Below are 23,485 nucleotides of genomic sequence, written 5' to 3' on the forward strand. Positions count from 1 at the left end.
CTTGAAGATAGAAGATGAAAAGTTAGGGTTTGAGAGAAAAAGGTAGAGAGAGAAAGTGTGAGAGTAAGATGAAAGGTTTATGATGAATAGTGAAAGATATTTTTGGTGACCCATATATATAGGGTCAGCCTGTCTCGCTATAAGGTCAAAACATCACGAGTATTCACAAAAAATACACTCTCAGTCCTCGGTCTTTAAAAATATTTGCACATTCAAACCCGAAAAACATTTACCCACCGAATCCAAGCACTTGTTTATTTTTCTGAATTTCCTTTTGTTGGTCCGTAACTGTTAACTTTTGCAAAAATGATCTCTTTGACAAAATAAAGTAAAACCAAAATAAAAGTAATATATAACTTAAATAAAATAAAGATAAAGTAAAATAAAATAAAGTTAAAAATAATAAAAATAAAATTAAAAATAAAAGTAAAATGAAAATTAAAATTAAAAATAAAACATAAAATATTAAGACACCAAGGTAAATAATATTTTAGAAAATAGAAATAAAACAAAATAAAATTTAAAAACATATTTCAAAATAAGGGTAATTGTGAAATTAATTTACATAATTATTTACATAGTCTTTTCTTTGATAAATTTACACAGAACGATCACAACATGGAATCATATTGGTTTGCAAAGCCCTAGATCGCGTTTCCATTTTGATATTATTTTGACACAATTTTATCATCGATTGTAGATATTGTCCACCTGTTTAACTTGACAAGTGTTTTGATGTTAACGTGATACATTTAAGGTTCAATTAGGCACGATACTTATGTGGTCCCCACTTAATCAGACATTATACTGATTCCATCATATCTCGGGCCTAGTTTGTGTTGACATATCACCTCCACTTGACTTAAACCTTTCTTAGTTGATCATAGTACTCTTATTAACATACTTGACACTTTGTACTTTGCACAGTTGACACTTTGTGCTTTGCACACTTGACTCGATCTAGAAAGATTAAATTGAAGCAGAAGTTCAGAGCCTTAACAATCAGGTCGGATAATACCATATTATCGCACAGAGATAGTCCAAAGCTTAAACAAAATAAATGAAGAAATAAAGCAGAAGTTAAAATTGACTATTTTTCTGACTCTTTTTCTTGAATTTTTCTTTTTCTTTTCTGACTCTTTTGTTTTTCTTTTTCTTTCTTTTCTTTGATGCTTTTCATGACTCAATGAAAATTATTTCATAAGACAACTGTGATCAAGTAAAGAGAGGCTTGGGTATGACATGTTTAATTACATTTCTTCCTTCATTGATATGACTATAACGGAATCATGCAACCGCTTCTTAAACGTATAGCCACTAGCATCGGCAAGAGTTTAAGTTTATATCACCAAACACTTACTTGTTTGTCAAGCTTGTCTACACATCTATGAATGACCTTGTAGACTTTTGATCTACTCTTTTCATGTGCTAGGATCAACACATACCAATGTACTATCACTTTCCATAAGGTCGGATCAAATTCTTAATTGAAAATTTTAATTATCCGACTCCCTCTAAACAGGAGCTCCCCCTAAACGGGATAATTCTTTTCTAATTTTCTTAGTATTTCTTAAATAGGAGTAAAGATGAAATTAATATTATATATAAGAATAAAAAAAAATTTGTTAAGTCAAGTGACTCGATTTTTGTTTTTATTAAAGTAAATTGAAAATCTTTTTGGTGAGTTAAAGTTAACTCATTTTCTCACTCTAAAATTGTGACATATTTTAAAAATATTTACAATTTTAAAATATAGGATAAAATTTACTGAAAAGAAATCATGCCCAAGGATTCAACGAGAAATAAAAATCGGGCACGACTAAAAGCTTTGGTAAAGAGATCATTAAAGTTAAAATCAGTATGGACCCTTTTTATATTGACAAGCTTACGATCAAAACAATCACGAGTAAAGTGTATTCGGATGTCGACATGCTTTGTCTTTGAGTTCTGGACCGGGTTTTTAACAATTGCAACGGCCGCCTCATGATCACATTTGATCGTTGTATCATAGAAATTCAAACCGTAATCAAGCAGCTGAAGCTGGATCCAAATAACTTGGGAACAGCAACTGGATGTAGCTATGTACTCGGCTTCTACTATGGAGGTGGACACTGTGACTTACTTTTTGCACTGCCATGAAATCAACTGATCTCCCAGGAATTGACATCCACCCGATGTTGACTTTCTGTCTAAATTCCATCCCCCATAATCACTGTCAGTAAAAGCATGAAGCTCCAGGGGTGACTCTTTTGGATACCAAAGTCCCAAATGAGGTCTTCCCTTCAAGTATCTAAATATGCATTTGACAGCTGTCATGTGGGATTCTCTTGGATCTGACTGATATCTGGCACACTGACAAACAGGGAACATAATATCCAGTCTGCTTGCAGTGAGATACATCAATGAGCCAATCATTGACCTATATAGGTGTTGATCGACTGGCTTTCCTGATGGATCAGGAGCGAGAACAGGTCACGTAGCAATTGGTGTCATAAACGAAGCTGAATCCTTGAACCCGAACTTCTGAACAATGTCGTGAACGTACTTCTCCTGATGAATTAAAGTCCCGTTCGTCTTTTGTTCAACTTGTAGGCCCAGGAAGAAAGTCATTTCTCCCAAAGAACTCATCTCAAATCGCTGTTGCATGACCTCTGAAAACTCCTTGCACAAATTCTCATTCGTGGACCCGAAGATAATATCATCAACATACACTTGGACTAAAATCAGATCACCCTTAACCTTCTTGACAAAGAGTGTTTTATCAACAATTCCTCATTTGTACCCATTCTTCACCAAATGGTTAGCCAATGTGGCATACCATGCACGGGGTGCTTGGTGAAGACAATAAAGTTCTTTGTCAAGACGATAAACATGGTCAGGATAATTTGGATCTTCAAAACCTGGAGGTTGGTTGACGTAAATTTCTTCCTTTACTTTCCCATACAAGAAAGCAGTCTTCACGTCCATTTGATATACTTTGAAGTTCATGTACGAGGCGTAGGCCAAAAAGATACGAATTGCTTCTAATCTGGCCACGGGTGCATATACTTCATCATAATCAAGTCCCTCGCGTTGCCAAAGGCCTTGTACAACAAGCCGGGCTTTGTTTCTGATGATAACCCCCTTGTTGTCCTTTTTATTACGGAACACCCACTTTCTTCCAATCGGTCTTTTATGTTCTGGTTTCTTCACTAGCCTCCAAACATTCAGCTTCTTGAACTACAACAGTTCTTCTTACATTGCTTCAACCCAAGAGTTTTCCTTCAAATCAACTTTGTAGTCCTTGGGCTCAACCTGTGAAATAAAACAAGCAAAAAGACATCTGTTAATGTTACCGGAAGTACTCCGTATTTGAATGCAAGTGGATGGATCTCCAATGATGTTCTCAGTAGGATGTCGTCGATGAATTGGTAACTGTGGAATTTGTTCGACATGCTCGACTGGTGAAGCTTCAAGCTAAATTGATAAGCTCTCTATGGGATGAAAAACAGTAGTCACATTGACATGAGCATGTGGTTAAGGTTCACTGGCACCTTCTTCTTGATCGACCAGATGTTCATGAGCAATGAGACCCTCCCATAGGTTGTCATGGAATGGCACAACGATGGCTGGGACTGAGGTTGAGTCGGTGTTGCCAGAAGCTTCATTTTGAACTGGTTCATCCTGCACATTAGCTTGAACAGTCTCCTCAGAAGATCCATGAATTTCTTCGTCAGAGGGAGGTGTAGGAACAGACTCAACTACACTTGGTTCTGCTGGAGGATTCTCTGCTTGATCAGTCTAGTGCTCCACCGCTTGATCAGTCTGGTCGTTTTCCACATTGTCAGCTGACACATATGAATCAGTATCTGAATCGTCGGTGTCTTCAACAATAGGCATCTTAGTAATATCTGCAGATGGCTGTACTTCATTGACCGCGACCTGTTGATTAACCACGGCAGGTGCATTACGTACGGGTGCAAGAGCAGCTACATGAACATCTTCCATACCTCTCAAAACAGCACGCATTAAGATTGATTGATCATCTTCAGATTGAGCTGGTGCAGTCACAACATTGGGAACCGGTGCTGTATACATTCCTCGAAATTTCTTGAACAACCCTTCAAAATCAAACATCCAATTCGGACCAGTGTGTGCGTCAGTAGGATTCAATTCTTGCCAATCAATGTTGAACGATTCCAAGATTACTCTGGTTTTCTTGTTGTAAACGCGATAAGCACTTTTGTCAGCTGAATAGCCTACAAAGTAGCACTCATCCCCTTTCAGCAAACTTGGAAGTTGTTGCAACATTTATTTAGAGCACAGTGCAGGGGCATCCAAACGTTCTGAAGAAGTTGACCATTGGCTTTGTTCCATAGAAGACTTCATACGGAGTCTTGTTCTGTCTCTGTTTAGCAACAAACAGTTTTGGGTAAAGCAGGCACCATTGATGGCTTCAACCAATGTACGATTTCGTCTTTCAGCCACCCCATTTTGTTCGGGAGTGTAAGGTGCACTGAACTGACAAAGGATCCCTTTGTTGTGATAGAACTCATTCACCACCTTGTTGCAGAATTATGTTCCGTTGTCGCTTCTGATACACTTGACTCTTTTATTAGTTTTATTCTCAACCAATACGATGAACCTGAGCAGAAACTGAGATGTCTCATCCTTGTGCCCTAGCAGAAAAGTCCAACTGAAACGCGAGAAATCATCAGTAATAACCAGACAATAGGCTTTTCGACCTATTGCCAATGGTTGAATTGGACCAAAGAGATCCATATGTAACGGTTGAAGAGTGAAGTTTATGGAATTGACAGTCTTGGGTCTGTGAGGAAGTTTGTGTTGTTTTCATTTAGAGCAAGATAAACATTTTTCAACACAATGAAAGGATTTTACAGGCAAACCCCTCACATGCTCACCTTTAACCAACTTGTTCAAGTTCTTAAAGTTGACGTGACCCAAACGTCGATGCCATAAAAATGAATCGTTCTCCGAGGCCTTGGACATCAAACAAGAAGTGGTACGCATTGAATAATTGATTCTCATGTCCAGAATATAAACATCATTATGCCTCGGAGTACGCATCAAGATCCACTCATCAGGGACTTTAAAACCTGGTTTGAGAATAAGACATTCATTTTCAGTAAAAAGAGTAGAGAAATGCTTCACATATTTGGGAGACACTGAGCAGATTGTGGTTGAGCTGTTCGACAAGATTGACTTCATCAAAGGTCAGAGTACCATTGGAGACGTTTACTTGTTTCTTGATTTCTCCTCCTACGTCACCAGCAAAAGAGACATGTCCGCCGTCAAATGGTTTCACATCAAACAGCAGAGACTCATCTCCTGTCATATGTCAGGTGCAGCCACTGTCTAAGTACCAGATACTGTTGACAGGCCTTCCAGGCTGACCCTACACACATGAACAGCTAGTTAGTGGAGGGGCCCCGAGACCTCGTTGTCTCGAGAAAATTAAACAGAAAATCACCAAGCTTAATTTTATGATTCTTGAAAATGTAATCTATTGGTGAATCAGAATCTGAAGAGCAATCCCTCGAGGAACATGAGTTATATTTTCCTCGGTTTTGAAAAGGTTTTCTGGATTGCCTTCGTTTTGGTTTTGGTTTTGGTTTAACCACAAAATCATCTTGATTTTTCTTGCTAAAAACCTTTGAAGGGTTCTTGGGCTTTTCAGCTTCTGAACCCTTAGCTAACCTTTTTCTTTATCTTTGTGTTAGCCAAAATGGTTTCTTAGGTTTCTTATCACTTTTGGGATTGAAATCCGACTCGCTGGCTGTGGAGTGAGTTTGGTTAGACATATTCTTAGCTTTGGGATTAACCTTAGGAAATTCCTGACCAAACGCACTGTTTAAGTCTCTTTGTTGCTTGTGCCAGTTCTTGCAATGTCTCGCAAGATGAGAAGGATTTCCACATACAAAGCAACATTTTCTTTGGTTGCATTTATAAACTTCTTGGTCACTAAGGTATGGGTGATAAGGTGATGTAGTCGGTTTAACATGTTGGTAACCTCTATCTGACTGATAATAGTGATCATATGAATTTTGATTAACAAAATAATTTGATTGCCTAGGTTTTTGTTGAGAGTAGTAATAGGCACTATCAAATTGATCATAATATTGAGAACTATTGTTGTAATTCGTATTTTGAGAAATTGAGGTTTTCTTGGGTGGCACGTATTTACAGGATGTGCTTGGTTTTTCATTTTCAAAATTTGATTCTGGTTTTCTCAAATTCTCAATATGATGATCAGGTGATGAGCAACTAGGACTATTCTGTTCATCAACCTTTTCTTCGATTGTTTCATCAAAAACTGTTTCACACTCAGAATCAGACGAGGAACATTCATTTTCATTACAAACATTTTCACAACTTTCATCACACGAACTTTCACAAAATACAACTTTTGATCCTGACATCAAACTTCCTAACATCGATTCACACACTTTATTACAAACTGGGTTGGTAATTGATTTGGTTAGATCCACACATGATTCAAAACGTGGTTCTAACCCTCCTTTTAGCTTACAACCCAAGTTAACCTTCCCACATTCACCAAATTTTACATCACCTGCTTCACAAGACACATTGATGTTAGATTTATCAGATGATGGGACTGGAGCAACAGTTTGTGAAACGGCAGGAACAAACTTCATTGGTTTTGGTATTCTACCAACCCCATATGACATTTCTTCCTCGGGAAAAGTAGTATAGCTAAAGTGTGGTAAACTGGTGTAGTTGTCATTAAAAGGTGGAGGTACAACTGTATAGCCGTACCCCAGCCCCGCTTTTAGCTTAGTACTTCTCTGGGCTCCAATAAGATAATCTAATTTCTCAGATGATGTTTCAAATCTTTTGACTATCTTTACTTCTTTCCTTTTATCAAAAATATCAAGTTTCAAACTTTCAATTTCATCTTTTAATTCAGAAACTATGTTTTTAAAATATATTACTTCTTGTTCTGTTTGAAAATTTTGAAGTCTAAGATTTGCTACATCATCAAGATAAGTTTGAATCTTTTTAACATAAATCTTGTTGGCTTTTACATACTCAGCATTCAACTCTCGAAGTTTTGAAATTTCTTTCAAGACTTCATCATGATTGTGCCTATAAAAATAAACCAAGTTAATGCACGCTTGAGAGCAAGGATTTTGATGTACCTCATCGAGTGGTGATGCCTTAGAAATTGTGTTTGAAGACGAAGATGCTTCATTGTTGGAAGTGAAAGCCATGCACGCTTGATTGAGTGGATTATTCAGCTCTTGAAATTGATCATCCCAATCCACAGTCTGGACCTCTGTTTGAGAGACAAGGGCTCTAGTGTTTGAGCTTGAGTTGCCCTTGTGTGGTTGACCTCCAATTCTTGGAGCTGAGCTGCTTGGCTTGTGCACTTCATGCTTCTTACCAACTGACTTGTTGTTATCTTCATCAGTCACTTCAGTCACACGAATGTCGTTTACTGGTTTTGGGGGATTTGTGCATTCCCTTGAGAAGTGACCCAACTCACCACAGTTGTAAAAATGAAGCTTCTCCTTATCAAAACCAATCCTCTTTCGGTCAAAATCCTTGAAACTGTCTTTCCCATACGTCTTCATGAAGTTTATAGCTTTGTGTACCGCCATAGCCATTTGATATTTGATATCCATCTTCTCGAGATCCTTTTGATTAATGTCTTTTAGATCTCCTGTTTCAAACTGTGGTGGCAACAGATTTCCTTGCATTAAATCTTCATGACATGACAGGAATGCATGAACCAGTGAAACATTTGAATCATTTAGCATTGGGAAAGCTTCACAGTAGCTTGAACTTTTGCTTTGCTGAGGCTTTGAAGAAGAGATCCCATGGGCTTTCAATGCTTGTTCAACAGCACTATCAACTGCCTTTTGAAATGAGCTAGAACCAGGTGAAGCAGACTGATTGCCAGTTGAGATAAATGCTGTTTCTTGTGAAGGCACAGCTGAAGAATACTTTGGAGTGGTTACTGGATACATGTTGTGTTGTGACTTGCTTAAGAAAGCAGTAGGCATTGTAGGAGCAGTACTCATCCCAGCTTGATTCAGAGAACTCATATGATTGTTCATCCTCATTTGCTCATCCATTTCAAAAGACTTGATAGTGGATATCAAATCAGTTGTTGGCATTGCATTCAAGTTAGTAGTTCTTTTGATTGTCACAGTATTGGTGCTCCAGCTATACGGCAAAGAATTCATCAACTTGTGGTTGATCTCAGAATTTGTGATGTTGACACTACCAGCTCTCATTCTTACCGGCAACTTTTCAAACCTCTTTATCAAATCAAGCACACCTTCACCTTGACAGTAGTTGAACATATTGAATTCTTCCTTTAACAGGGCCTTCTTGTTTTCCCTAATTTCAGCATTTCCCTCAACTTTTTCAACCAGTGCATCCCACAAACCCTTTGCACTCTTGTGCTCCCGTAAAGTCTCAGTAATTTCATTTGAAAGACAAACGGTTAAAGTGAGATACGCTTTCTTGTCTTGTTCAATTAAAGTCTTATCATTTAGATCATAACTTTCAACTAGTTTTGGTTGTTGTCCCGCTGCAGTGACTGTCATGGGAACATGAGGACCTACTTCAAAACATCTCATCAACTCAGAGTCAGTCAGAGAGATAAAGTTCATGAACCTCCATTTAAAATCAGCAAAGTTGTCATCTAAGGTCATAAACTTTGGAGGTTTTGTAGGTGTTCCCACTTGGTTCTCAAGCAACAAATACCCCTTCAACAACTCAGAATCAGTACTAGTCATGGTTACAACAGTCTCAAGCACTAACAGTCCTTAAACAGTTCAAATTTTAACAAAATAAGAATTTCGCACGAAACAGTAATGCGATGCGAAATTCTTTTGTGCAAAGCGAAATAAGAAGCGAAGCGAAACAGATTCTTGTGCGAAGCGAAACGATTTCATGCGAAGTGAAAAACTTCTGTGCGATGCGAAATTACAAGCCAAGCGAAAAACTTAAGCGAAGCGATATTACAAACGAAGCGAAAAAAACTTAAGCGAAGCGAAATCCTTGGTCAAGCGAAGCTTCAAATCTTCCAGAAACAATCTTTTTGGGGATTTGTTCACCTAACTTGTCAGATCTGGTCAAAAGTTGGTACACTAACTTTCATGATATGCGAAGCGAAATTTCTAAACTGTCCATTTTTAACAACTTTTCAACCCGAATGTTTAATTTGAACACCTTTAAACCCAATTCTTTTAGATCTAGAACTTGTGTACTTGTTATTTCTACCAATAACACTTTCTAAGTCATTTTATGAACTCGAAACTGATTGTTTTTGTATTTTTGTAGTTTTTCTTGCAAGAACACTTTCTTTCCTTTCTCAAGATCAAAACCCAAGGTTGTGATCCAAAAACCTCAACTAGTGAGCCGAAGCTCTGATACCAATTGTAGATCCCGAAACCGGATGGATCTAACAACTATTCTTGGATCAACTAAACCCGGTGCTAGCGGAAATCACACCGAATCACCTTTGATCTCGGATCTTTGAGATGTTTATTTTCGGGTCATGAGAGGTGAGTGAGAGAGAGAGAGAGAGATAACAAGAGAGAAAGTGAGTTAGAGAATTGGCAAAAAATTGTTTTCTCATGGCATGCTCCCTATTTATAGGGAAGCATGCATGAGAAGTAATATTATATTCAACTAGGCCCAATGGACTTCTTTACAATGGACCTTGGCCCAATTACATACAAAATGACCAATAAACCCAATTACATAAGCAAACCAATACAAAAGACTTAGACATACAAAACAGGACCTAACAGTATCTGGTAGAGTTCCCTAGTGTACACAGTACCATTACCTCCTTTCCCAAGAATATTATCTTCGGCGTAATTGTTGGTAGTCTTGACTAGCTCTTCAACTTGAAAAATCTTCATAACATTACGACCTGCAGTCTTCAGTTTATCTTCCAATAGTACACCACCATTTTACTCATATAGTTGTTCTCTTAGCTTAACTGTCTTTCTTTGCTTTACCATTATGTGCAACATAGTTAATGCAATTAATATTACTAGGAAACCAGGCCATAAACCTGCACATGATTAGAAGATAGATACCAAATTAAGACAACTCGACCAAGTCTATCAAATTAAGACAACTCGACCAACAAATTATGCTTTTATTTTCAATTAGGGTTATATATTATTAGTTTTTTCAAAATTATGGGGACATACTATTTTAATCTAACAATCAAGATAATTGGGTGTTAACAAATTTCAAAAAATAATAATAATAATAACAACAACAACAACGACTTATACTTGTTCTAATCCACATTGTCGTGTTTAGAACAAGTAATATAAATACTTTTTTATTCATGGTTTTGTTTTAATAAAATAATAAAATAAAATTGGAAACAGGAAATACATATACCTAATGATAAGTGAAGCACGTTAATTGATTTTCGGTTGAGTGGTATCCGTTGACAACCATCTTTAGTTGTGGCATCACCAAAATACCCTTCGTTGCATTTGCACGAGTAATTCCCTTGGGTATTTTTACAAACTCCATAACACGGAAATAGGTTGCATTCATTGATATCTAAAAAGTAAATAAAAGAATATATGTGTATTGTAACCTCATGCTAAAGCAATCATATATAGACATTCTAATGGATATATCATATATGTACAGTGGCGCTACTAACATCAACTTAATTATTAACACACATGAGTGTATGGCCGGTTTTATCTCTTTTGTTTTTCGCATAAAATAATATTATGGTTTAAATATCATAGTTAAATGGACATGATCGATCAAAGTGATATTCAATATTAACCTAGACTAATATTCTTGCTTTTAATTAATAGAAGGATAATATCATATAGGTATATATATACTAGATTTTATCCCCGTATTACGGGGGTTGTTTTACATTATTCGTTTTTAATATTTATATATGTATATTGGGATTTTAATTTTATTTATTGTAAGAAAGTTAATAATTAATATACTTGAGGTTTGATGATGAAATGGTTTCACAAATAAATGATATGTTATAATCCGGTTTAAAAGCTATCTGGGTTTGGTGATGCTCATTACCCGTTTATTTTCTTTATTATAAAATTGTTTCTTAATTATAAATAATTTTTTTTAAATAAAATAGGATATTAATTTTTAGTATATTCCTATTTTATAAGATTTTCATATCAAATATTTGATGAGATTATTTTTTAATATAGTGAGATGTTATAACCCGTTTAAGAGCTATCTGGGTTTGGTGAGACATTTACCCGTGAATTCGGGTCAAATGTGTGAGAAACCTTCATTTACAAATAAAGTAATCTGATAGCTTGAGAGAATGGTTGTTTTACATTTTTTGTTTTTTAATATTTATTTTTTGGATTTTAATTTTCTTTATTGTAAGAAAGTTAATAATATACTTAGGGTTTGATGATGAAAGGGTTTTATAAATAAATGATATGTTATAACCCTTTCAAAAGCTATCTGGATTTGGTGACTCATGACCCGCTTATGTTTTTTACTATAAAATTGTTTATTAATTATAAATAATATCTTTTTCTTTTTAAATTGGATATTAAATTTTAGGATATTCCTATTTTGTAGGATTTTCATATCAAATAATTGGTAAGATTAATTTTTAATTTAATGAGATGTTATAACTCGTTTAAGAGTTATCTGGTTTTGGTAAGACTCATACCCATGAATTTGGTTTAAATCAATGAGAGACCTCCATTTAAAAATCAAGAAATCTGGTGGCTTCCATAAAAGGGGGGAATGACTACATCGCGACACATGGGATACCTGCATCCCATGGGACACCGAGCAAGCCTAATTTGGCCGTGGGTATACTTTATTAATATTTCCAGTTCATTGTGACATGTATTATCGTATCTACAATGAACGAGAGTTTTAAAGTCGTAATTTGTTTCCAGTTTGTCAAAATTTTAAAACTAGAAGACATGGTAGTATAACGAAACGGTTTGTAATATAATCAATGCATAACCGGACCGGACAACGAACCGGAAGGCCAACTGGTTCACCGGTTCAATCGGTCAAACCGGTCCGACCGGCCGAACAACTTTTGTCAGAAAACGAAGAGTCGGGCTGAAAAATGATTTTCAAAAAAAAAAATATTTTTTTAATAGAAAACCGGTTCAACCGGGCCGGTTTTCCGGTCCGACCGGCCGAACCGGTTCAGACCGGCCAGTTCTCTAGGAGCCGAGCGAACTATATAGAACCAGACCGGTCGGTTGACCGAATCCCGGTCGGACCGGAAAACCGGCCCGGTCCGGTCCGGTCTCAACAACATTGAATATAATGATATAAAGATGTGTTAGATAAGGAGTCTTTGAGAGTTCAGAGTCTCATGAGCAAGGTGGTGTAAGTTTAGAACTAATTACGGGCATGGTAGACTTGGTGGGGAAAATGAAGTGTTGGTTGATAATTTTCTAGTCATCAAAAAAGGTTTTTGGTAGATAAATCATGTATATCTCATGGGGCCTAATTGCATGGGCTGTTAGTGTATTGTTTAATTTTCAAACTCATAAAGAGTAATACCCCTAGACACGGCTACAAGACCTTTGGAGACTCTGGGTTTAACTAGAGACAGCATCTATATTTTATTCATCTGCTTTTACTATTAATAATAAGAAAAAAAAAGGTACTTAATTCATAAAATCATAAGAGAAAGAAATCTTATACTTAGGGTGTTAAGAACGTATTGATAAAGAAGCACAAACTAAACAAAAAAAAAACACTCATTTATATTATGAATTGATATAACTCATCAAATCGTAAACACGCACGAAATTAATATTGAATAACTCTTAATATATTATAGAGGAAATGTAACTGAAAATTCCTATTACATATAACCCGTGTTTCTCTTGATAAACCCTAACTCGGTTTCATTTCATGTGTTCTATAATGTCTAACCGTAACTCGTTTACATAAATAAACCTAACTTGCTAGCCAAGAGATTACTAATTATAATATCAAAACAATTAGGAAATGTAACCAACTATGATTGACTTCTCAATATTAGTCCTCAAGTTCACCAACTTATGACTTAGAGTCTAAATTACCAACAAGGTGTATTATTTACACATGCTAGATATGACATAAATTTGAATATAAAGTACCGAAACATGAAACCGGACCACTAATGGAATGCTAAAAGTCCAATCATTTGTATAACTTTTAACGTGGACTATGTACGTGGAGCATTATATATTTCATTCCCATACTGCTTGAACTGTATTCTCCAAATGTATCACTAGTAGCAACAAGATGATGCATATCATGTTCTTCACTTTCAATCATGAAACTACTTGTTTCAGTGTAATTTTCATGACTAAACCAAGGATGATGTTTGCCAGACTTCCTCAATGTTTCAAGCTCCATGGTCACATCTTTCATGCTAGGCCTGCTCGCACCTACTTGGCTAAGGCATCTACAAACCAAGTCACACACTGCTTTTAACTGCTCATAAGTTGCTTCCTTTACCACTAGATGGTCAAGAATCTCAACCAATCGATTTTCCTTGTTTGCCTTTAGAAAATATGTAGCAAGATTTGTATCATCTAAACCTCTTTCTGGGTCAATAGGTTTTCGTCCTGTCAAGAGTTCTGCTAGAACCACTCCAAAGCTATAAACATCACTCTTGTCTGTTAGATGACCCGTATAGAGATATTCAGGATCCAAGTATCCTATGGTCCCTTGAACTAGCCTAGTGACTTGATCATGACCTAATGGGACTAACCTTGAAGCACCAAAATCTGCAATTTTTGCGACGTAATTGTCATCTAGCAATATGTTAGTGGATTTCACATCTCTATGTATGACGGACATTCTAGCATCGTTGTGAAGATAAGCAAGTGCACCAGCCGATTCATGTGCTATCCTTAAACGACTATCCCATGACAATCTCCCCTTCCCATTTCTATTACGAATGTGGCTATGAAGAGTATCATTAGAAACAAACTCATAAGCTAGCAACGGGACATCAGTTTACAAACAACATCCCAAAAGTTGAACCACGTTTGGGTGATTAATTTGTGCAAGAATTACCATCTCGTTTATAAACTGATCTCTTTGTCCTTGGTCCAATCTTTGGGACTTTTTGATTGCTACTATACGCGTATCTAGTAGAGTTCCCTTGTACACAGTGCCGTTACCTCCTTTTCCAAGTATATTATCTTCTGCATAATTGTTCGTCGCCTTTCCTAGCTCTTCAACTTGAAAAATCTTCATGACACTATGATCGGTGGTCTTAAGTTTACTTTCCAACAACACACCCCCATTTTGCTCAAATAGTTGTACTCTTAGCTTAATTAGCTTTCTTTGCTTTACCATTATGTGTAACAAAGATAATCCAGTCAGTAATGTGAGGAACCCAAGCCCTAATCCTGCATGTGATTCGAAGATAGATCCTAATTTAAGATAACCCAACCAACAGATTATGCTCGAGTACGTTTTTTATCTGGGTTAGATATTATTATTTTTTTCAAGAACAGGTAACATACTATTTTAATTTAACAATCAAGGTAATTGGTAGTTAAGAAGTTTCTAAACTAGTTGTCATGATTAGAACATGCAAACAGCACATGTGTGTATGTGTAAAAAACAAGTATTTTTCTAAAATGTTTAATATGTATAAGTTTCTTTTTTTTCCAAAATGTGTAGCATGTATAAGTTTTCTAAAAAAAATATAGTGCAGCGCAGAGGTAGTTAAAGAGGAATCATTGAATGTTTTATATAATTGTAAATTTTTAATTAGTTTTTAATATAAAAAGGAAATAAACTATTTAGATTGGATGTGGCACTTCTACTATTATTTGTGTTTATATCAATTATAATAATTATTATAATCATAATAATAATAATATTATTATGTCAACTTAATTGAAAATTCAGGCATACTTTTTACAATGTTCTTTTTCTCAAAACTTCTCAAAAATAAAATAAAATTAGAAAATATAAATACCTAGTGATAAGTGAAGCACGTTTAATGATTTTCGTCGACAACCATCTTTTACCATGGGATCACCATAATACCCTTCTTCACATTTACACGTGTAATTCCCGGCAGTATTCTCACAAACTCCATAACACATGTTCACAATATTACATTCATTGATATCTATAAAATAACAAAAAAAAAATATCATGTTTATTATAACTTGATGACTAAATCAATCATAACCTAGAAAATTATTTGATTTTTAAATGCATAGAATATGTGTAGTTCTACTAACATCAATTTATTAGCCCACATAAGTGCATGGGTTTTATAATTTTTTATGCTAAAGTATAGTAACTTTTCATATCATTCTTATCGTGTATAATAACCAATTCTGCATTATCATTTGATATAGCAAAGTTTTATCATAGAATTAGTTATAAACATTTAATGCAATTAACTGTTATAATAAAAATAAAACAATCGTTATCACGTTATACATCATCAGCAAGTCAAAACTTGATACCAGGTTTATTTTTTTAACAGCATTTGCAACCAACCCATGTCTGTAGCGTCAAAATCAGTATTGACGGTTGAAATCTGTCTCATAATAGACACTCAGGTATAGGAGATAGTTCCAAACACTATTAAAAAATAATAAAAATAAAATAAAGTGAAAACCTTTTTTTTTGTTGTATAAAACAACTTCAATATTTGTCACTTTTAAAGTCAACGGAAAATTAAATAGTTTCGCATGTGCTTTTTGTAAACTATATATTTATAAACAACTGACTGTTAAATCAATTGAGAGAAATGTGTATTATGTATCCTTCTGTCACATTTTATTATCTTTAATTTTCTGTAAGTTCCTTAAGTACTGGTTGATTTCCGATTTATGGTAATATAATAGCTCTCGTGAATCATGTAATTCCGTCCATTAATATATTATAGTGAATTTTAATATAGTCTTTTTTTATGTAGCCAATGACATGTACGGTCTGTTGAAATTTATGTTAATTAATCAAATGTAAAACACATGTCGATTACTATATAAAAGCATGTTGATTACTTATAAAAGGATAGTTATTCTCTTTACTTTCCTTATAAATGGTTTAAGTAATATTTTTCATATAAAATTAAATATGTCATGGCTAAAATATAATCGGATAGCCTGGACATGATTAGCCATTGTTATATCTACTCACGTCAATTTATACATATTTTTTTTAAAATCATTTGACATAAATAATTGTTATTTCATTATTTAATATATGCAACTAACATATTATAATAAACATAAAATGTTCGTATGTCACATCAAGTTGAGGCCAAGTCACCTTTTATCTACACTTTCCACGCTGATTTCATTTCACATTTTCAAAGTCAATGAAAAACTACATTTATATAACTTAGATAGAATAAGGTAAATTAATTAATGTAGTTTATAAAATACTTGGTTTTGTAATTAAATAATTGTGGAGGTAGAGTCCTAAATAACCATGTACGGCATTTTACTTATTATGATTATATTTGTTATATTATTATTGTTTAATAACCAAGGCTCAATGGGCTGGAGGGTTGTGGAGGTAACACCTAACTGGGCCTGGCCCAATATGGTTAGGGTTTCATGATGGTAGCTATGGAGTTCCTATATAAGAGGTCTTCATCTTTCATTTGAGAGATCCCTTCTTGGACACTTGGTCTCCACAGATTTTTGTCAAGAGGAAACTCTTAGCAGTCACCTCCACTTCCCCCATATTTCCATGGTAGATCTCGAGCTACCGGAGAAGAAGACGAAGTCGTGGTTCGTTCATCTCGAACACCGAGGAACATCGATATAGATCAGGTCAGATCTGTTTCATGTTTCTTCATTGGCGCCATTCTTGGGACCGGCAACGAACCACACCTTGATTTTCATCTCGGTTCTCAGATCTATCCATGAAAATTCCAGATCTAGGGTTTTTTTCAATGTTTCTTTAATAATGTTAGCGGCGCATCTTGTTGTCCGTCTGGCTATTATTTCGATGTAAAACAAAATTTAATTTAAGTCGAATACTTGTGAAAAGTCTATGAAGTGAATCTAGACATTTATCCAAACAAATCAATAAAAGTAGATTGGAAGAATGGGGGGAGGTTGAGTTTTTTTGATACCCGTGAGTAACCGAACTAGAAGAGAAAGGATCATGTATTCTCTTTAAACACAAAATCAAGTGACTGGTTCATAATGTAAAAGTTGGTAACTAAGTGAGATATAGTTGTAGGTACATATATTATTATTACCTTGACAGCCAGGAGACAAGTATGGATTTCCTTCATAACCTTGTTTACATGCGCAGCGATAACCACCAGCTTCCCTTGTAGAGTCAACACACATGCTATTTGTTTGGCATGCAAAATCGCTGGTTCTGTTGGCCTGAGCACTACTCATAGTACCGATAGCCCAGTCAAGTACTATTGGTACATCATACTCAATCCTATCTTTGAAAGATATGTTGTTTAAATCAACTGCGCCTTTAAACTTTAATTCGTTAGGGTCACCAAGAAAGGCATACGTACAAGGAGCAAACAGCCTCTTATCGGTCATTTCACTTGAATTCCGCAAGGAAGAGATGCGAGTTGTATAGTAGTTAATATCTTGGGATATAGATGATTGACAGCAACCATTTCCTGTGCAGTCATCTCCACCAACCTCCTCCGGTTTTGAGCAAAACACCATACAACCCGTATACAAGTTCTTTTGCTGCTTTGTTGATGAGGTCAACCAAGCAGAACCGTCACAACCAAGGACGGTGAACTTGTTTACTGTCGATATGGTGTACGGTCAACTTGTAAAATTGAAGGAGAATCTAATAAAACTTGTGTTGCCATCTAGAAACTCGCATTTACTCTCTACTACATTGGTAATCCGCAGGGTGGAGTCAGATATCAATTTGATGGAGCTGTAATCTTCTTTAGTAAAAGAGGGCTTTTGGGGGTTTAAGGACTTGTTGCAGTAGATAACAAACCCCCTGTCTATAGAACAATCAGCTGAGTTAAGGCCAAAAGGGTATGGGACAATTAAGTCCCCACATCGGCTTTCGCAGCCTGGCTTTGCTAAGTAGGTTGAGTTGACAAGGTTGTAGGTTTCATTATTAGCTGATGTTGAAAAGGTGAATGCTAGAAATAAGGCCAGCATAAGAAGAACAAGGAGCGTCATGGCTGTGTGTATTTTGTGGTTTCTTAGTGTGGATATTTTGATGAGTAATTGGTCCAACTTAAATAAACATTACAACTGGTAGAAGAATATGCATACGCATTTTTCTTTCATATAATATATCAACTACTATTATTATTATTATTATGATGATGGAAACGGTCTTCATTTGATATATCTACTATTGTTATTATTAGGGAAAATTCCTAAAATAGTCCATTTTAGAGTGAGAAGTCTCAAAATAGTTCTTTTTTTCTCAAAATCTTCCAACTTGTCACGTAATCACGCAACCAGTTCCGATTTCCACCGCCGCCGATCTCCGGTACCATTTCTTCCACCGGCGCTTCATCCTTATCGCCGGAAACAGCTCTCCGGTGCGTGAACTCCACCGGAGTTACACATTCGAAGAAAACAAAAACCTGTGAAGTTTTGGAAGCATGACCAGCAGCATCTTGACCCCGGCCTAGATCCATCACCCTTATCGGATCTTTTCGACCCAATAAGCGATTTCCGGAGCCCCAAAAACCCTTTCCACCGTGTACTCGAAGCTTTAGGCGGCCTAAACGAAAGACCACCACCACCGTCATCATCTTCTCCAGCAAGCAGCTCATCCCGGAGAGTAGTCTTCTGTCCAACAACATTATTGCTATTATTATCCTTAAACGGCAACAACCGACCCTTAAAGAACAGCTCGTCAGCCGTCATAAGGATGAAGCGTACCGGTTACGAGATTCCGGTGGAGTTCACGCACCGGAGAGCTGTTTCCGGCGATAAGGATAAAGCGCCGGTGGAAGAAATGGTACCGGAGATCCGCGGTGATGGAAATCGGAACTGGTTGCGTGATTACGTGACAAGTTGGAAGGTGGTGGTTCAAGGTGGTGGTGGTGGTGGTGGTGGTGGTGGTTAAGAGGTATAATCGTAAAAAATATATTTTTCTAAGAATTTAAAAATATAGACGGGAAAGATAGGAAACATAAAAATACAATCTCTCAATATGGTTTTTTTGAGTAAAAAAGTTTTTGAAAAATTTGTACTTTTGCTCTAAGTTTACAAATAATTTGGACTTGCAAGGCATTATTTCTCCAAATCTCGTCTTTTACATGACTTTCTTTCAAAATCTCGTCTTTATTTATATCTATTCCCAATGCGTCTTGACAGTCCAAATTATAAAAGATTTTGAAAAAAAAAATGCCTATTTTAGGATTTCTCTCTCTAAAAGGGACTATTTTAAGAATTATCCATTATTATTATTATTATTATCCAGAAGCTTGACATGATTAAATCATCATTGCTAGTCTACACTCTACAGCCACACCTTCCTGTCCTTTCTATGCACTCAGCTTTTACAATTTTAATGCACCTACAAGTATACAAATGACTTGGATTTATCGTGTATTATCTATAACCAGCTTTGTGGAAATCTTAGGCGATAGTCGGACGATAGTAGGGACTAGCAATTAATCAAATTGGAATTTATATGTACTTTTTCAAACACACACATATCATATACCATAATTATCAAAAAATGAAAATGATACTACTTTATATTTTCAGAAAAGCCTATGGCCAAACTTTAAAACACGAAACTTGTAGTCGATTTAAAAAAGAGAGAGAAAGAGCAGTTTACTATTCATTGCACAAATTCCCTAACACAAAGTCGATGGTCACGGTCCATTGCGTGATGAAAATTTCATTGCGCAGAGGGTTTGCAACTCACTACCATTGTCATTGCTATGCAACTAGCAATAAATGCTGGTCCAATATTCGCTTGATCAAGTTGACAAAGAGCTTGATACTAATTGATAGGTTCAATGTGGCATGATTCTTTCACAGATATGTAAATAGTTTCATACATGTCCATATCAACTCTATTTTGTCCCAGTCAATATTAACTGTCTTTGTTTAATACTTGATACAAAGGCACACATCACACACTTGCTGGTCATAAAAAATAAATAAAATGGCAGATTGGGATGTTATTAGTATGCATTTGAAGTTTTTTTCCATGCATAGAAAAATAAAAGCTTTCATGGATTTTTTTTAGCTATAATACCACCAGAAAAAAAAAGAAAGAGTATTAACCACCAGGTCTATAGCATTTTGCACTAGGTTCCATGGTTATACTAAAATCAAGAAAACAAGTGTTTTGTACATTCTATTCCCCTTGTGTTCTTGCAAAAAGGATGACTTTTTAGTCAAAAATCAGCAATCTCAACGGTCTTACCATTTAGTCAAAGACATACCTGATGCCAGAAATCAAAAAAATATTAGCAACTAATAACCACCCCTAATGACCACATTCGACTGTACAATGATAGGCCTCACGCGTCATCTGCATCACTTCCACCGACCTGAACCTCTTGCCCAATCACATACATGCTCCCATCAGGCCCCAAAACCTTAAACCTGCGCAAAAACCCAAATAAAAGTCAACAATTTTTCTCAGGACAGTTGACCAAATGGATGTATGAAAACGTAAAATTTATTCAAATTCAAATGTGAACTTGCATACCTCTCGAGAATAAACTTCCCTTCCTTGTACTTCTGTATTTTCTCATGTGCAGACTCCTGAAATTAACACAAATGTCTGTTATTCAAAAAGGTGTAGAATAGACCACATTTGACTTTTACAGTCAAAGGCAAAGTACTACTTTGAAATTTGAAAGTAATATGAAATGGTACGATTACTGAACAAATTTTTAATAAACCATGTCTAACGAATATAAACTTCTTTAAAAACAAGACCATGACCAGAACAAGACCATGACCGATGAAAAAACAATTCGACAGGTGTCAACTTCTAATTTGTAAACTGCCAAGTTTGAGTTTCCAAAATGTTGGAAGAGAAATTACAAGTATAAATGAAAAGAAAATCTCACATATTTCCACCCGACAATTGATCCACATCCAACACAGAATATGTCAACAACAGTATGCATTCCAGTTATCATCATCCGTTCTTCTCTCTCCAACAGTCACATTCACACTAGAAACATATAAAATATTTCAGGATGTTTTAAATAAAAGCATCGTTGTTAAAGCAGAAACTTAAAACAAGAACACTTACACCTTATCAAACAGATAAGCTTTCCCATGTCGACAGTGGAAAGCCTGTCATTAATCAAAACAAAACAACAAAAATTTCAGCATTGGTTAAAATTAGATTGAGTTTCACAGATTATTGATAGACTGAATATAGTTATAAAAACTATTATTACAATAAGGAACCAACTTATTTGAACAAAGTAATTCAAAAGATTGCAGTCATTTTTCGGCTTTAAACCTTTTGAAGCCTAAAAAGGCACTCTTAACTCTTTTGATTTTTAGAAAGTCAATTATTATAAAAGATAGTTGAGCTTGAGCACTAAAGTCTAAATTGGACTTCTTTTGAAAGCGGGTTTGGATTCTGGTAGGGGATCCGATTAGTACATCTAAAGAAGAAGATCATATACTAAATAAAAGTTTTGGCTCAGGATAAATAGTATGTTCAACACAAACAGGCTCGTAAGCATTACTATAATAATGTGTAAAAAGAAACTGATTCCAAGCAGCAAACATGAATTGAGGACTCCAACTGAATCATATCCGTAGACAAAACTTAATCCCATAATCAATTTGCCATTTTAAGAAACAAATTGATCCTTGCTATGATTTGGATCAAAAAAAAGTTAAAAGAAAAAGGAAGATGATTAATAATGTAGCAAAAGCAGCTTATTAACGTCAACAGTCTTAATCTTACGATAACCTCGCAGGATCAAATTGACTTATGGTGACCTCATCATATTGTAGTGTTATAAAACATTGTATCAGTAACATCAAGTGCCAATTCAGTTCAGTTGAATTCAATTTGAATTGTAAATAATAATAATAAGCAAAGAATTAAGTGATGTAATTGTGTAATGAAAATAGATTAATGGCTAGACAGTAAGTTATAATCCTCAGTGTTGAATTCCAAAACCCTAGAAATGAGAAACACATTTTAATAATTAATAATCATCGCATTGGATCATCTGACATATAATAATAATAATAATAATAATAATAATAATAAGTAAAGCAATGGATTGATTAAGCATAAAGAATGGAATGGCGTAGATATAAGTAACCTTAGAGATGATGTGATCGGATAGGGCCAAATGAGTTTTGCAACTGTAGATGCTTCCGTCCAGACTCACCACGTCCCATTATTCCTATTCCTATTCCTATTCCTATTCCTATTCCTAATTGCATTCACAAATCAATCGATTCAATGAAATTGAAGAAATAAATAGAAAGAAAATGAATCGCCCTGCGATGATTACCTTTTAATCCGAGAACAAGTTGTTATACAAACAACAAGATTATGCGATTAAATAAATAATGCCGATTCATTTCTTCTCAAAAAACCTTTTATATCCTTTAGGTTCCGTAAACGAACCGGACATGAACAGGAAAATTTGTTTGTTTGGTAAGCGTAACGAAAGAACACGTACAGAGACCAAGTTCGTTCAATATGATTATACTTTTAGAAATTAATATGTAATCGTTTATGCTCGTTTGTTCATTACAGTTGTTTTTGTATGTTTGTTCATTAGTGTCTGTTAGTGCTCGTTTGTCCGTTAATATCTATGCATTTGTTTGTCCATTAAGGTCCGTTAGTGTTCATTTATCCGTTTGCAATATTAACGAACGGACACGTACAAACTTAATTCCTTAATGCACGACACAAACACGAATTTTCCAGTTCGGTTCTTTCTGTTTATAGCCCTATATATCACAATTATGGGGACTAGGGTTGTAAACAAACCCAACGTTCGGTTAACAGCTCATGAACCGTTCGACAGAAAGTTCATTTAATAAATGAACGAACACAAACAATAAATTATATTCATTTAGTTAAATGAAGGAACATGAATAGAGGTTGCGTTCGATCTTTAATGTGTTCATTTATGTTCTTTTACGTTTGTTTGTTAAAGGTTTGCTTTATATTTTTATGATATTTTATTTGTAGTAACCAACCTAACATTTGAACTTTATAATTTTTGGTGTTTACGTTCACTCGTTTCATTAGTGGTAATAATAACTCTTCATTTAACTAACAACATATCTAATTCGTGCTTCGTTGACTTTGTCATAATAAAACCATCGAATGGGGGATTGTTGTTTGTGATTAATATTATCTCAAGTGCTTAACTTTTATTTGATTATAGGGATGGCAATGGGTCGGGTTTGGGTCGGGTTTAGGTATTCCCAAACCCATACCCGGTTATAAAAGTCCATCCCAAACCCGTCGGATTTTAATCGGATAATTACCTGTCGGGTTTCGGGTTTTCCCATCGGGTTTTGGGTTTTCTATCGGGATT

General features: G+C 35.3%; 2 pseudogenes across 1 annotated transcript; both read right to left on the reverse strand.

Annotated features, from left to right (window-relative positions):
- Positions 1-13,188: 13,188 nt before the first annotated feature.
- Positions 13,189-18,146, reverse strand: LOC143542189 (wall-associated receptor kinase 1-like; annotated as a pseudogene).
- On the reverse strand, positions 13,505-22,327 carry LOC143542169 (protein yippee-like; annotated as a pseudogene). The gene is made up of 6 exons (XR_013136861.1): positions 22,250-22,327; positions 21,211-21,254; positions 21,023-21,129; positions 20,656-20,711; positions 20,387-20,549; positions 13,505-13,616 (listed from the first exon to the last, which is right to left on the reverse strand). The product of XR_013136861.1 is annotated as a protein yippee-like (transcript).
- Positions 22,328-23,485: the final 1,158 nt, after the last annotated feature.

Source organism: Bidens hawaiensis, unplaced genomic scaffold (genome assembly GCF_021521415.1).
Source record: "Bidens hawaiensis isolate Kalapana, Puna unplaced genomic scaffold, B.hawaiensis_p1.1 tig00012786_1, whole genome shotgun sequence".
Taxonomy (NCBI): domain Eukaryota; kingdom Viridiplantae; phylum Streptophyta; class Magnoliopsida; order Asterales; family Asteraceae; genus Bidens; species Bidens hawaiensis.